Source organism: Bombina bombina, chromosome 3, assembly GCF_027579735.1.
Source record: "Bombina bombina isolate aBomBom1 chromosome 3, aBomBom1.pri, whole genome shotgun sequence".
Classification (NCBI taxonomy): Eukaryota; Metazoa; Chordata; class Amphibia; order Anura; family Bombinatoridae; genus Bombina; species Bombina bombina.
The window spans coordinates 1,187,242,484-1,187,259,755 of record NC_069501.1 but is presented as its reverse complement, the minus strand read 5'-3'; the positions used below and the strand labels follow the sequence as shown (position 1 = coordinate 1,187,259,755).

General features: G+C 39.3%; 1 protein-coding gene across 1 annotated transcript in view; it reads left to right on the top strand.

Annotated features, from left to right (window-relative positions):
- Nucleotides 1–17,272, top strand: part of MED17 (mediator complex subunit 17) — a 140,602-nt gene that overhangs the window by 42,288 nt on the left and 81,042 nt on the right. The window lies entirely within an intron of this gene.

Sequence of the window (17,272 nt, the reverse complement as noted above, 5' to 3'; positions counted from 1 at the left end):
ATGTACGAAACTCTCTGACATGGTGGATAGATCACCATCGTTTGGTTCAAGGGGCTTCTTTTGTTCGCCCAACCTGGACTGTGATCACAACAGATGCGAGTCTTTCAGGTTGGGGAGCTGTTTGGGGGTCTCTGACAGCACAAGGGGTTTGGAAATCTCAAGAGGCGAGATTACCAATAAATATTTTAGAACTCCGTGCAATTCTCAGGGCTCTTCAGTTCTGGCCTCTACTAAAGAGAGAACCGTTCATTTGTTTTCAGACAGACAATATCACAACTGTGGCTTATGTCAATCATCAAGGTGGGACTCACAGTCCCCAAGCTATGAAAGAAGTATCTCGGATACTTGCTTGGGCGGAATCTAGTTCCTGTCTAATCTCTGCGGTGCATATCCCAGGTGTAGACAATTGGGAGGCGGATTATCTCAGCCGCCAGACTTTACATCCAGGGGAGTGGTCTCTCCATCCAGATGTGTTTTCTCAGATTGTTCAGTTGTGGGGTCTTCCAGAGATAGATCTTATGGCCTCTCATCTAAACAAGAAACTTCCCAGATACCTGTCCAGGTCCAGGGATGTTCAGGCGGAAGCAGTGGATGCGCTGACACTTTCTTGGTGTTATCAACCTGCTTATCTCTTCCCGCCTCTAGTTCTTCTTCCAAGAGTGATTTCCAAAATCATCATGGAACAGTCTTTAGTGTTGCTGGTGGCTCCAGCAGGGCCACACAGGTTTTGGTATGCAGATCTGGTTCGGATGTCCAGTTGCCCGCCTTGGCCACTTCCGTTACGGCCGGACCTACTATCTCTAGGTCTGTTTTTCCATCAGGATCTCAAATCATTAAATTTGAAGGTATGGAAATTGAACGCTTAGTTCTAAGTCATAGAGGTTTCTCTGATTCAGTGATTAATACTATGTTACAAGCTCGTAAATCTGTCTCTAAAAAGATTTATTATAGAGTTTGGAAGACTTACATTTCATGGTGTTCTTTTCATAATTTCTCCTGGCATTCTTTTAGAATTCCTAGAATTTTGCAGTTTCTTCAGGATGGTTTGGATAAGGGTTTGTCTGCAAGTTCCTTGAAAGGACAAATCTCCGCTCTTTCTGTTTTATTTCACAGAAAAATTGCTATACTTCCTGATATACACTGTTTTGTACAGGCTTTAGTTCGTATTAAGCCTGTCATTAAGTCAATTTCTCCTCCTTGGAGTCTTAATTTGGTTCTGAGTGCTTTACATGCTCCTCCATTTGAACCTATGCATTCTTTGGACATTAAACTACTTTCTTGGAAAGTGTTGTTCCTTTTGGCTATCTCTTCTGCTAGAAGAGTTTCTGAGCTATCTGCTCTTTCTTGTGAGTCTCCTTTTCTGATTTTTCATCAGGATAAGGCAGTTTTGCGGACTTCTTTTCAATTTTTACCTAAGGTTGTGAATTCTAACAATATTAGTAGAGAAATTGTTGTCCCTTCTTTATGTCCTAATCCTAAGAATTCTTTGGAGAAATCCTTACATTCTTTGGATGTGGTAAGAGCTTTGAAATATTATGTGGAAGCTACTAAAAATTTCAGGGAGACTTCTAGTCTATTTGTTTTATTTTCTGGTCCTAGGAAAGGTCAGAAAGCTTCTGCTATTTCCTTGGCTTCTTGGTTGAAACTTTTGATTCATCAAGCTTATTTGGAGTCGGGTCAGGCCCCGCCTCAGAGAATTACAGCTCATTCTACTAGATCAGTCTCTACTTCATGGGCTTTTAAGAATGAAGCTTCAGTTGATCAGATTTGCAAAGCAGCCACTTGGTCCACTTTGCATACATTTACTAAATTCTACCATTTTGATGTATTTGCTTCTTCGGAAGCAGTTTTTGGTAGAAAAGTTCTTCAGGCAGCTGTTTCAGTTTGATTCTTCTGCTTTTTGATTTAAGTTTTTTTCTTTCAAAGTGAAAATAACTTATTTTTGGGTTGTGGATTATTTTCTCAGCGGAATATGGCTGTTTTTTGTTTTATTCCCTCCCTCTCTAGTGACTCTTGAGTGGAAGACTCTACATCTTGGGTATTGATATCCCATATGTCACTAGCTCATGGACTCTTGCTAAGTACATGAAAGAAAACATAATTTATGTAAGAATTTACCTGATAAATTAATTTCTTTCATATTGGCAAGAGTCCACGAGGCCCACCCTTTTTATGGTGGTTATGATTTTTTGTATAAAGCACAATTATTTTCCTTTGTTGATGCTTTCTATTCCTTTCTTTATCACCTCACTGCTTCGCTATTCGTTAAACTGAATTGTGGGTGTGGTGAGGGGTGTATTTATAGGCATTTTGAGGTTTGGGAAACTTTGCCCCTCCTGGTAGGATTGTATATCCCATATGTCACTAGCTCATGGACTCTTGCCAATATGAAAGAAATGAATTTATCAGGTAAATTCTTACATAAATTATGTTGTTTTTTTTCTTCAATATTCAAACTACTAATATAATTAAAAAAATACATCAGCATCTTATTCTCAGGCTAATGTTTTCCCTTTAAAATGGCGTTCTTAATGGAGAAGCATTCTGAATGCTGGGAACACATCTAGTTTATTTAATAAATTGTTGCATTTACTGCTAGGGGGTGGCTTGTGTGAATATAAAAGTTGCATTGTGCCTGTCCAGTGAATAATAAAACAGAGACATGATGCAGGGGATTGTCCTGTAAAATGCTTTTAAAGACACTTAGATGGTATTTTATAAAATTATATATTTTATTTATAAAAAAAAAAACATTACAATATACTTTCATTATTTATTTTGCCCCCTTTTCCTATTATTATTAATATTTATTATTATTATTATTCTTTATTTATAAAGCGCCAACAGATTCCGCAGCGCTGCCCATGGGTACAAAGATAAAAGTACAACGGAAAAACAATACAATAAAAGACAACATTTTACAGGGCCCTTTTCCAGTGGGAACAATCTAGATGGGTAGGAGCATGGGAAAACAGGAGGTGGGGACTGCAACGGTGAGAATGATATTAGTGAGGAGATAGATGAGGGCAACTGTTAGGTAAGTGAAATTAATTTGTAACTGAGTTGGGTGATAAGCTTCCCTGAACAAAAAGGTCTTTAGGGAACGTTTAAAGGAGTAGAGGTTAGGAGAAAGTCTGACAGCTCAAGAGTGCGTTCCAGAAGGTTGGTGTTGCACGAGAGAAGTCCCGTAGTCTAGCATGGAAGGAGGTGATGGTAGAGGATGCAAGGAGCAAGTCATTGTTGGATCTTAGTGGGTCTGGCTGGAGTATATTTGTTGATGAGTGAGGACAGAAAGGGTGGGGCTTTGTAGGTCAAGGTGAGAATTTTGAATTTAGCTGTGAATGGGGAGCCAGTGAAGGGACTCGCAGAAAGGCGCAGCAGAAACAGAGCGTCGGGAGAGGTGGATTAGCCTGGCAGATGCATTTAGAATGGTTTGAATAGGAGAGAGGCGGGAGAGAGGGAGGCCAGTTAGTAGGTTATTACAGTAGTCAAATTGGGAAATTGCTAGGTAGTGGATTAGCTGTTTAGTAGTTTCAGTGCTCAGAAACAGACGAATTTTGGAGATATTGCGTAGGTGGTTGCGGCAGGATGAAGAGAGCAATTGGATGTGGGGAATGAAGGACAGATTTAAATCCAGTGTGACTCCAAGGCAGCGACTTGGGGTGATGGGGTGATAGTGGTGCCGCCAACAGTGATAGAAAAATTAGAAACTGGAGTAGAGTTAGAGGGGGGGATTAGAAGTAATTCGGTCTTGGACATGTTTATTTTTAGGTGGTGAGAGGCCATCCAGGAGGAAATGCCAGATAAGCAGTTGCTGATGTGAGAATTGACAGAAGGAGAGAGTGCAGGGGTGGATAGGTAAATCTTGGTATCATCAGCATATAGGTGATGGTTGAAGCGATAGCTGTTGATGAGTTTACCCAGTGAAGAAGTGTAAATAGAGAAGAGTAGAGGACACAGGACAGAGCCTTGAGGTACTCCAAAAGACAGAGGCAATAGAGAGGAGGAGTCACCAGCAAAAGAGACAGAGAAGGATCTGTTAGAGGGATAAGAGTGAATCCAGAAGAGGGCAGTGTCACAGAGCCCAAGAGAGCTTAGAGTCCGTAGGAGAAGGGGATGGTCAACAGTGTCAAAGGCAGCAGCTATAATTTCCTGTTGGAAATGCAAAACACTGGTGTATTTCACACAGTCATTGGCTGCACACTCTAGCGACTTATTTATAACTGTCTCTAATTGGACTCAGCACAGAGAGACACTAAAACGTTACTTATTTTGCAATATTTACACAACTAATTAAAGGGACAGTCTACAATAAAATTGTTATTGTTTAAAAAGATAGATAATCCCTTTATTACCCATTCCCCAGTTTTGCATAACCAACACAGTTCTATTAATACACTTTTTACCTCTGTTATTACCTTGTATCTAAGCATCTTCTGACAGCCCCCTGATCACATGACTGTGACTATTTATTATCTATTGAGTTGCATTTAGTATTGTGTTGTGCTATCTCTAAAATAACTCCCCAAGCCTGAACACAGTGTTATCTGTATGGCCCACATGAACTAACAGTCTCTTGTTGTGAACAGCAGTTAAAAAAAAAGCATGTGATAAGAGGCAGCCTTCAAGGGCTTAGAAAATAGCATATGAACCTACCTAGGTTTAGTTTCAACTAAGAATACCAAGAGAACAAAGCAAATTTGATGATAAAAGTAAATTGGAAAGTTGATTAAAATTACAAGTCCTATCTGAATAATGGAAGTTTAAAGGGACAGTCTGCAATAGAATTGTTATTGTTTTAAAAGACAGATAATCCCTTTATTACCCATCCCCCAGTTTTGCATAACCAACACTGTTATATTAATACACTTTTTACCTCTGTGATTACCTTGTATCTAGGAACCTTCTGACAGCCCCCTGATCACATGACTGGGTCTATATAAAATCTATTGAATTGCATTTAGCATTATGTTGTGCAAACTCTTAAATAGCTCCCTGTGCCTGAACACAGTGTTATCTATATTGTCTACAGTCTCTTGTTGTTAAAAGCAATTTAAAAAACATGTGATAAGAGGCAACCCTCAAGGGCTTATAAATTAGCATATGAGCCTACCTAGGTTTAGTTTCAACTAAGAATAACAAGAAAACAAAGCAAATTTGATAATAAAAGTAAATTGGAAAGTTGATTCAAATTACATCTATCTGAATAATGAAAGATTAATTTTGACTAGACTGTACTGTACCTTTTAATCTTTAAAATATCCATCTACATGTTATTCTCAGACTAATATTTTCTTTGAATGCTTCATTCTAGATCGCATTTATTTAGTGGTTAATGTCCCTTTAAGTTTAAAATGTAGATATAAGTTGGGTAGAGTGTGAATTTGAATAAATGTGTCATTTTAGATATACTGACAGCATAAAACCCCATCTATTTTATCAGCAGATTTAACTATTGCCATAGTCAATGTGGGCTCTTACTTTACCATAAATAGTTTAATAGCTATTTTTTGCAAAGAAGCTTTCTATTATGTGCTGAAATATTTTAAGAACGTTTTTTCTTGTTGTGTAAGTGTTACATCCTCGGTAACATATACTTTGTTGGACCTTATAAAAGCAGCACCCAAACATTTTTTTTATACCATTTAGTCCATTAAAGGGTTCCAAATGTTCTTATTGTCCAGTGACATAATGAACGTTACAGTCTGGTGTGAGGCATTATGCAGTTGCCCTGGCATCTTTTGTACAGGGTCCTCGTAAAACATCCATCTTAAATGTGCACAGAATGTTCCCTGGCGCTGCCATCCATACTTCCTACATTTTGTCTGCAGGTAATTGTGTATGCAGCAAGTGTCGTCTAGGGAGAGAGTTCTGAGTCTGTGACGTTGCTCTGAGCATTCTGTTGGTTATAAGCTAATGTTGCCTTGTAATCTTTATCACCTTAAGTGACACTCTGCTGTACAAGTAAAGAAAATATAGGGCTAAATTTCATATCTGAAGGGACAATACAAATATGCTCTGTTTTGCTTGTTGTATTTCTGAATTTAGTCTTTAGTGTTTTTAAAAAATCAATTTTCCTGTTTGTTTAAGTCTTGAGGATTTATAGTTTTCCTCATCAGCCAGTAAGAATTTAATACCTAAGCAGAAGTTCTGAATGAACATGAATTTCCTGTTGGTTTTCATTTAGATTTAAACTGTGTTTTCTTAACCTTTTCACAAATAAATGCTAAAGTGTTGATGCAAAAAGTACAATATTGTTGACCTTAGCACGATTCAGCAGAAAACAGACATCAGTAATTAGTTGCTGAGTTAAGCAAATTTGGGTAGCACAAATTCTTAAATAGCAACTAATTTCCTATTCAATATAAAAGGCCATAATAGGCGAAAAAATTACATGTTCTAGTCCGTTCTACTGTGTGTTTAACCCCTACTGTTAATGACTGGCCCATCATACAGAAAAGTTTTGTGGCCCCTATTTTAAGCAGTTAAAGGGTCAGTCAACTCAATTTTTTTTATTGTTTAAAAAGATAGATAATCCCTTTATTACCCATTCCCAGTTTTGCACAGAAAACATGGTTATATTAGAGGGACAGTCTACAATAGAATTGTTATTGTTTTAAATGACAGCTAATCCCTTTATTACCCATTACCCAGTTTTGCATAACCAACACAGTTATATTAATATACTTTCTTTCATGTAATTGGCAAGAGTCCATGAGCTAGTGACATATGGGATATACAATCCTACCAGGAGGGGCAAAGTTTCCCAAACCTCAAAATGCCTATAAATACACCCCTCACCACACCCACAATTCAGTTTTACAAACTTTGCCTCCTATGGAGGTGGTGAAGTAAGTTTGTGCTAAGATTTCTACGTTGATATGCGCTTCTCTGCATTGTTGAAGCCCGATTCCTCTCAGAGTACAGCGAATGTCAGAGGGACGTGAAGGGAGTATCACCTATTGAATACGATGATTTCCCTAACGGGGGTCTTTTTCATGGGTTCTCTGTTATCGGTCGTAGAGATTCATCTCCTACCTCCCTTTTCAGATCGACGATATATTCTCAAATTTACCATTACCTCTACTAGAGAACTGTTTTAGTACTGGTTTGGCTATCTGCTATATGTGGATGGGTGTCTTTTGGTAAGTATGTTTTCATTTACTTAAGACACTCTCAGCTATGGTTTGGCACTTTATGCAAATTATACAAAGTTCTAAATATATGTATTGTACTTACATGAACCTTACTCATGGCAAATATATTTCCTTCTGCAGACTGTCAGTTTCATATTTGGGAATATAAACACTTTAAGAAATTTGTTTCTTACCTGGGGTTTAGTCTTTTTACAATTTGACTACTTTTGCATTTGCGGGTATTAGGCCCGCGGGTGCGTCAAATGTTAGACTTTATTGCGTCATTTTTGGCACAAACTTTTTGGCGCGGGAAATTACGTTTTTGACGCAACTTCGTCATTTCCGGCGTCAAACGTGACGTCGAGACCTTTCACGCGGCGGCGTCATTAGTGACGCAAGTGTGTCATTTCCAGTAATTTTTGGCGCCAAAAAAGTTTACGTTACAATACCCCATTGTTGTTTGCCTCCTGCTTTCTTTTCTATCAAGAGGCCTATGCTTTTGCATTTTTTCCCATTCCTGAAACTGTCATTTAAGGAAATATATAATTTTGCTTTATATGTTGTTTTTTCTTTTACATTGAGCAAGATGTCCCAATCCGATCCTGTCTCTGAAGTTTCTGCTGGAACATTGCTGCCTGACATGGGTTCTACAATTTGTTGTAAAATTGTAGAAATTATTCCACCGAATGTCATTTGTAATAGTTGTCATGATAAACTTTTACACGCAGATAGTGTTTCTATCAGTAATAGTACATTGCCAGTTGCAGTTCCTTCAACTTCTAATGTGCATGATATACCTGTAAATTTTAAAGAATTTGTTTCTGAATCTATTATGAAGGCTTTGTCTGCATTTCCACCTTCTAATAAACGTAAAAGGTCTTTTAAAACTTCTCATTTAGCTGATGAAATTTCAAATGACCAACAACATAATAATTCATCCTCTTCTGATGAGGATCTATCTGAAACAGAAGATCCTTCCTCAGATATTGACACTGACAAATCTACTTATTTATTTAAAATAGAGTATATGCGTTCTTTATTAAAAGAAGTGTTAATTACTTTGGATATTGAGGTAACCAGTCCTATTGACGTTCAGTCTAATAAACGTTTAAATGCTGTTTTTAAACCTCCTGTGGTTTCTCCAGGTGTTTTTCCTATTCCTGAGGCTATTTCTGATATGATTTCTAGGGAATGGAATAAGCCAGGTACTTCCTTTATTCCTTCTTCAAGGTTTAAGAGATTGTATCCTTTACCAGCAAGATCCTATAGAGTTTTGGGAAAAAAATCCCCAAAGTTGATGGGGCTATTTCTACTCTTGCTAAACGTACTACTATTCCTATGGAAGATAGCACTTCCTTTACGGATCCTTTAGATAGGAAGCTTGAATCTTATCTAAGGAAGGCCTATTTATATTCAGGTCATCTTCTCAGACCTGTTATTTCTTTGGGTGATGTTGCGGCTGCATCAACTTTCTGGTTAGAAAATTTAGCGCAACATGAATTGGATTCTGACATATCTAGCATTGTTCGCCTACTACAACATGCTAATCATTTTATTTGTGATGCCATTTTTGATATTATCAAAATTGATGTTAGATCCATGTCTTTAGCTGTATTAGCTAGAAGAGCTTTGTGGCTTAAATCTTGGAATGCTGATATGACATCTAAATCTAGATTACTATCTCTTTCTTTCCAAGGTAATAATTTATTTGGTTCTCAGTTGGATTCTATTATTTCAACTATCACTGGAGGAAAAGGAGTTTTTTTGCCTCAGGATAAAAAACCTAAGAGTAAATCTAAGGCTTCTAACCGTTTTCGTTCCTTTTGTCAGAATAAGGAACAAAAACTCAATCCTCCTCCCAAGGAATCTGCTTCCAGTTGGAAGCCTTCCTCAAATTGGAATAAATCCAAGCCATTTAGGAAACCAAAGTCCGCCTCTAAGTCCGCATGAAGGTGCGGCCCTCATTCCAGCTTAGCTGGTAGGGGGCAGATTAAGGTTTTTCAAGGATTTTTGGATAAAATCTGTCCAAAATCATTGGATTCAGAGCATTGTCTCTCAAGGGTATCGAATAGGATTCAAAGTAAGACCTCCTGTGAGAAGATTTTTTTCTCTCACACATTCCTGTAAATCCAGTAAAAGCTCAGGCTTTTCTGAAGTGTGTTTCAGACCTGGAGTCTTCAGGGGTGATCATGCCAGTTCCTCCTCAGGAACAAGGTTTGGGGTTTTATTCGAACCTATTCATTGTACCAAAGAAAGAAAATTTTTCAGACCGGTTCTGGATCTGAAAATTTTGAATCGTTATGTAAGAGTACCAACTTTCAAGATGGTGACTATAAGGACTATTCTGCCTTTTTTTCAGCAAGGACATTATATGTCTACAATAGACTTGCAGGATGCATACCTTCATATTCCGATTCATCCAGAACACTTTCAGTTTCTGAGATTCTCTTTTCTAGACAAGCATTACCAATTTGTTGCTCTTCCATTTGGCCTAGCAACAGCTCCAAGAATCTTTTCAAAGGGTCTGGGTGCCCTATTATCTGTAATCAGAGAACAGGGTATTGCGGTGTTTCCTTATTTGGACGATGTCTTGGTACTAGCTCAGTCTTTACATACTGCAGAATCTCACACGAATCAACTAGTGTTGTTTCTTCGGAAACATGGTTGGAGGATCAATTTACCAAAAAGTTTCTTGATTCCTCAGACAAGGGTCACATTTTTAGGCTTCCAGATAGATTCAGTGTCCATGACTCTGTCTCTAACAGACAAGAGACGTTTAAGATTGGTCGCAGCATGTCGGCTCCTTCAGTCTGTCATTCCCTTCAGTGGCTATGTGCATGGAAGTTTTAGGTCTCATAACTGCAGCATCGTACGCAATCCCCTTTGCTCGTTTTCACATGAGACCTCTACAGCTTTGTATGCTGAATCAATGGTGCAGGGATTATACAAAGATATCACAATTAATATCCTTGAATCCCAATGTACGACACTCTCTGACATGGTGGATAGATCACCATCGTTTGGTTCAAGGGGCTTCTTTTGTTCGCCCAACCTGTACTGTGATCACAACAGATACAAGTCTTTCAGGTTGGGGAGCTGTTTGGGGTTCTCTGACGGCACAAGGGGTTTGGAAATCTCAAGAGGCGAGATTACCAATAAATATTTTAGAACTCCGTGCAATTCTCAGGGCTCTTCAGTTCTGGCTTCTACTAAAGAGAGAACCGTTCATTTGTTTTCAGACAGACAATATCACAACTGTGGCTTATGTCAATCATCAGGGTGGGACTCACAGTCCCCAAGCTATGAAAGAAGTATCTCGGATACTTGCTTGGGCGGAATCCAGCTCCTGTCTAATCTCTGCGGTGCATATCCCAGGTGTAGACAATTGGGAGGCGGATTATCTCAGCCGCCAGACTTTACATCCAGGGGAGTGGTCTCTCCATCCAGATGTGTTTTCTCAGATTGTTTAGATGTGGGGTCTTCCAGAGATAGATCTCATGGCCTCTCATCTGAACAAGAAACTTCCCAGATACCTGTCCAGGTCCAGGGATGTTCAGGCGGAAGCAGTGGATGCGCTGACACTTCCTTGGTGTTATCAACCTGCTTACATCTTCCCGCCTCTAGTTCTTCTTCCAAGAGTGATTTCCAAAATCATCATGGAACAGTCTTTTGTGTTGCTGGTGGCTCCAGCATGGCCACACAGGTTTTGGTATGCGGATCTAGTTCGGATGTCCAGTTGCCCGCCTTGGCCACTTCCGTTACGGCCGGACCTACTATCTCAAGGTCCGTTTTTCCATCAGGATCTCAAATCATTAAATTTGAAGGTATGGAAATTGAACGCTTAGTTCTAAGTCATAGAGGTTTCTCTGATTCAGTGATTAATACTATGTTACAAGCTCGTAAATCTGTCTCTAGAAAGATTTATTATAGAGTTTGGAAGACTTACATTTCATGGTGTTCTTCTCATAATTTCTCCTGGCATTCTTTTAGAATTCCTAGAATTTTGCAGTTTCTTCAGGATGGTTTAGATAAGGGTTTGTCTGCAAGTTCCTTGAAAGGACAAATCTCCGCTCTTTCTGTTTTATTTCACAGAAAAATTGCTATACTTCCTGATATACACTGTTTTGTACAGGCTTTAGTTCGTATTAAGCCTGTCATTAAGTCAATTTCTCCTCCTTGGAGTCTTAATTTGGTTCTGAGGGCTTTACAGGCTCCTCCATTTGAACCTATGCATTCTTTGGACATTAAACTACTTTCTTGGAAAGTGTTGTTCCTTTTGGCTATCTCTTCTGCTAGAAGAGTTTCTGAGCTATCTGCTCTTTCTTGTGAGTCTCCTTTTCTGATTTTTCATCAGGATAAAGCAGTTTTGCGGACTTCTTTTCAATTTTTACCTAAGGTTGTGAATTCTAACTATTAGTAGAGAAATTGTTGTCCCTTCTTTATGTCCTAATCCTAAGAATTCTTTGGAGAAATCCTTACATTCTTTGGATGTGGTAAGAGCTTTGAAATATTATGTGGAAGCTACTAAAAATTTCAGGAAGACTTCTAGTCTATTTTTTTTATTTTCTGGTCCTAGGAAAGGTCAGAAAGCTTCTGCTATTTCCTTGGCTTCTTGGTTGAAACTTTTGATTCATCAAGCTTATTTGGAGTCGGGTCAAACCCCGCCTCAGAGAATTTCAGCTCATTCTACTAGATCAGTCTCTACTTCATGGGCTTTTAAGAATGAAGCTTCAGTTGATCAGATTTGCAAAGCAGCCACTTGGTCCTCTTTGCATACATTTACTAAATTCTACCATTTTGATGTATTTGATTCTTCGGAAGCAGTTTTTGGTAGAAAAGTTCTTCAGGCAGCTGTTTCAGTTTGATTCTTCTGCTTTTTGATTTAAGTTTTTTTCTTTCAAAAGTGAAAATAACTTATTTTTGGGTTGTGGATTATTTTCTCAGCGGAATATGGCTGTTTTTATTTTATTCCCTCCCTCTCTAGTGTCTCTTGAGTGGAAGACTCCACATCTTGGGTATTGATATCCCATATGTCACTAGCTCATGGACTCTTGCCAATTACATGAAAGAAAACATAATTTATGTAAGAATTTACCTGATAAATTCATTTCTTTCATATTGGCAAGAGTCCATGAGGCCCACCCTTTTTATGGTGGTTATGATTTTTTTGTATAAAGCACAATTATTTCCAAATTTCCTTTGTTGATGCTTTCTACTCATTTCTTTATCACCCCACTGCTTAGCTATTCGTTAAACTGAATTGTGGGTGTGGTGAGGGGTGTATTTATAGGCATTTTGAGGTTTGGGAAACTTTGCCCCTCCTGGTAGGATTGTATATCCCATATGTCACTAGCTCATGGACTCTTGCCAATATGAAAGAAATGAATTTATCAGGTAAATTCTTACATAAATTATGTTTTTTACCTCTGTGATTACCTTGTATCTAAGCATCTTCTGACAGCCCCCTGATCACATGACTTTTTTTATTTATTATCTATCGAGTTGCATTTAGTACTCTTTTGTGCTAACTCTTAAATAACTTCCTGGGCGTGAACACATTGTTATCTATATGGCCCACACGAACTAGCAGCCTCCTGTTGTGAAAAGCACATAAAAAAGCATGTGATAAGAGGCTGTACATAGAGCATTTGAAACAGGCAGAAATTTAGAGGTTTAAATGTTATAAAGTATATTAGTATAACAATATTGGTTGTGCAAAGCTGGGGAATGGGTAATAAAGGCATTGTCTATACAAAAAATTGGTATTGTTTAAAAAGATAGACTGTCACTTTTATACACTTTTCTCCAACATTGGTGTGTCCGGTCCACGGCGTCATCCATAACTTGTGGGAATATTCTCCTCCCCAACAGGAAATGGCAAAGAGCACAGCAAAAGCTGTCCATATAGTCCCTCCCAGGCTCCGCCCCCCCAGTCATTCTCTTTGCCGCTCTGAACAAGTAGCATCTCCATGGAGATGGTGAAGAGTATGTGGTGTTTAGTTGTAGTTTTTATTCTACTATCAAGAGTTTGTTATTTTAAAATAGTGCTGGTATGTACTATTTGCTCTGAAACAGAAAAAGATGAAGAGTTCTGTTTGTGAGAGGAGTATGATTTTAGCAGCAGTAACTAAAATCGATTGCTGTTCCCTCACAGGACTGTTGAGATGAGATAACTTCAGTTGGGGGGAGCAGTTGGCAGACTTTTCTGCTTAAGGTATGACCAGCCATATTTCTAACAAGACTGTGTAATGCTGGAAGGCTGTCATTTTTCCCCTCATGGGGATCGGTAAGCCATTTTCTTAGTCTCAAACAGAATAAAGGGCTTAATATGGGCTATAAAAATGGTAGACACTTTTATGGGCTAGATCGATTGCTTTATTTAGGCATTTTATACAGTTTGATGTTGAAATTCACACTTTATAACTTTGGGGAACGTTTTTTTACGTCAGGCACTGGTTTAGACACCTCAGTCAGGAAGGGCCTTCTCTGTAGTAGGCAGAGCCTCATTTTCGCGCCATTACTGCGCAGTTACTTTTGAGAGCAATACATGCAGCTGCATGTGTGTGGGTCTGGAATTAGTTGAAAAGGTTCCTAGAAGGCTTCATTTGGTATCGTATACTCCCCTGGGTTTGGTGAAGTCGCAGCAAAGGCTGGGGCTGGGACTGTAAGGGGGTTAAAACTGTAAAAGGCTCTGATTTCCACATTTTAAGGGTTAACAGCCTGAAATTTGGGGTGCAATGTTTTGAATGCTTTAAGACACTGTGGTGAAAATTTGGTTAAATTTGAACAATTCCTTCATAGTTTTTCACATATTCAGTAATAAAGTGTGCCCTGTTTAAAATTTAAAGAGACAGAAACGGTTTTTGTACTTTATTGACAAGTTTAAGCCTGTTTAACATGTCTGTGCCTTCAGATAGACTATGTTCTGTGTGTATGGAAGCCAAAGTGTCTCCCCCTTCAAATATGTGTGATAATTGTGCCATAGCGTCCAAACAAAGTAAGGACAGTACTGCCACAGATAGTAAAGTTGCCCAAGATGATTCATCAGATGAAGGGAGTAGACATAGTTCTACATCATCTCCTTCTGTGTCTACACCAGTTTTGCCCACGCAGGAGACCCCTAGTACTTCTAGCGCGCCAATGCTTGTTACTATGCAACAATTGACAGCAGTAATGGATAACTCCATAGCAAATATTTTATCCAAAATGCCTGCATTTCAGAGAAAGCGCGATTGCTCTGTTTTAAACACTGTAGAGCAGGAGGGCGCTGATGATAATTGCTCTGTCATACCCTCACACCAATCTGAAGTGGCTATGAGGGAGGTTTTGTCAGATGGGGAAATTTCTGATTCAGGAAGAATTTCTCAGCAGGCAGAACCTGATGTTGTGACATTTAAATTTAAATTGGAGCATCTCCGCGCACTGCTTAAGGAGGTTCTATCTACTCTGGATGATTGTGACAACTTGGTCATCCCAGAAAAATTGTGCAAGATGGACAAGTTCCTAGAGGTCCCGGTGCACCCCGACGCTTTTCCAATACCCAAGCGGGTGGCGGACATAGTGAGTGGGAGAAGCCTTGCATACCTTTTGTCCCTCCTCCTATATTTAAGAAATTATTTCCTATGGTCGACCCCAGAAAGGACTTATGGCAAACAGTCCCTAAGGTCGAGGGGGCAGTTTCTACACTAGCCAAACGCACGACCATTCCTATTGAGGACAATTGTGCTTTCAAAGATCCTATGGATAAAAAATTGGAGGGTTTGCTTAAAAAGATTTTTGTACAGCAAGGTTACCTCCTTCAACCTATTTCGTGTATTATTCCTGTCACTACAGCAGCGTGGTTCTGGTTCGAAGAACTAGAAAAGTCGCTCAGTAGAGAGACTCCGTATGAGGAGGTTATGGACAGGGCTCACGCACTTAAGTTAGCTAATTCCTTTATTTTAGATGCCACTTTGCAGTTAGCTAGATTAGCGGCGAAAAATTCAGGGTTTGCAATTGTGCCGCGCAGAGCACTCTGGCTAAAGTCTTGGTCAGCGGATGTATCTTCCAAGACAAAATTGCTTAATATCCCTTTCAAAGGTAAGACCCTCTTTGGGCCAAAATTGAAAGAGATTATTTCAGATATCACTGGGGGTAAGGGCCATGCCCTCCCACAAGATAGGCCTTTCAAGGCTAAGAATAAGTCTAATTTTCGTTCCTTTCGCAATTTCAGGAACGGACCGGCCTCCAACTCTGCAGCCTCTAGACAAGAGGGTAATGCTTCCCAGACCAAACCAGCTTGGAAACCGATGCAAGGCTGGAACAAGGGTAAACAGCTGACGGCTTGGAAATTGAACGCTTGATGTTATCTAAGCGTGGGTTTTCGGATTCTGTGATAGATACTCTGGTACAAGCCAGAAAACCTGTGACTAGAAAGATTTGCCATAAAATATGGAAAACATATATCTGTTGGTGTGAATCCAAGGGATTCTCATGGAGTAAGATTAAAATTCCTAGGATCCTTTCCTTTCTCCAAGAAGGTTTGGATAAGGGATTATCAGCGAGTTCTCTAAAAGGACAGATTTCTGCTTTATCTGTCTTGTTACACAAACGACTGGCAGCTGTGCCAGATGTTCAAGCTTTTGTTCAGGCTTTAGTCAGGATCAAGCCTGTTTACAGACCTTTGACTCCTCCCTGGAGTCTAAATTTAGTTCTTTCAGTTCTTCAAGGGGTTCCGTTTGAACCCTTACACTCCATAGATATCAAGTTGTTATCTTGGAAAGTTCTGTTTTTGGTTGCTATTTCTTCTGCGAGAAGAGTTTCTGAATTATCTGCTCTGCAGTGTAATCCGCCCTATCTGGTGTTTCATTCAGATAAGGTTGTTTTACGTACTAAACCTGGTTTCCTTCCAAAAGTTGTTTCCAACAAGAATATTAACCAGGAAATAGTTGTTCCTTCTTTGTGCCCGAATCCAGTTTCGAAGAAGGAACGTTTGTTACACAATTTAGATGTAGTTCGTGCTTTAAAGTTCTATTTAGAAGCAACAAAGGATTTCAGACAAACGTCTTCTCTGTTTGTCGTTTATTCTGGCAAGAGGAGAGGTCAAAAAGCTACTGCTACCTCTCTTTCCTTTTGGTTGAAAAGCATCATCCGATTGGCTTACGAGACTGCCGGACGGCAGCCTCCTGAACGAATCACAGCTCACTCTACTAGGGCTGTGGCTTCCTCATGGGCCTTCAAGAACGAGGCTTCTGTTGATCAGATATGTAAGGCAGCAACTTGGTCTTCTCTGCACACTTTTGCCAAATTCTACAAATTTGATACTTTTGCTTCTTCGGAGGCTATTTTTGGGAGAAAGGTTTTGCAAGCCGTGGTGCCTTCTGTTTAGGTAACCTGATTGGCTCCCTCCCTTCATCCGTGTCCTAAAGCTTTGGTATTTGTTCCCATAAGTTATGGATGACGCCGTGGACCGGACACACCAATGTTGGAGAAAACAGAATTTATGCTTACCTGATAAATTACTTTCTCCACGGCCCGCCCTGGTTTTTTAATCAGGTTTGATAAATTTCTTTCTTTAACTACAGTCACCACGGCACCCTATAGTTTCTCCTTTTTTTCTCCTGTCCGTCGGTCGAATGACTGGGGGGCGGAGCCTGGGAGGGACTATATGGACAGCTTTTGCTGTGCTCTTTGCCATTTCCTGTTGGGGAGGAGAATATTCCCACAAGTTATAGATGACGCCGTGGACCGGACACACCGTTGGAGAAAGTAATTTATCAGGTAAGCATAAATTCTGTTTTTATCTCTGTGATTACCTTGTTTCTAAGCATCTTCTGATGGCCCCCTGATATTGATTGACTTGCATTTAAGCCAATTAGTGCTGTGTTGTTAGAATCCACGGGGCGTCATCACGTTATCGATATGGCTCATATGAACTAGCTTCCCCTGTTGTGTAAAGCAAATACAAAAGCATGTGATCATGGGGCTGTCTTTAGGGACTTAGAAACAAGCAGAAATTTAGAGTTTTACATGTTATAAAGTATATTAATATTACAATGTTGGTTGTGCAAAGCTTGGGGAATAGGTAGTAAAGTCATTATCTATCTTTTTTAAACAATAACAATTTTTGTGTTGACTTTCCCTTTAAGTTTTAATAT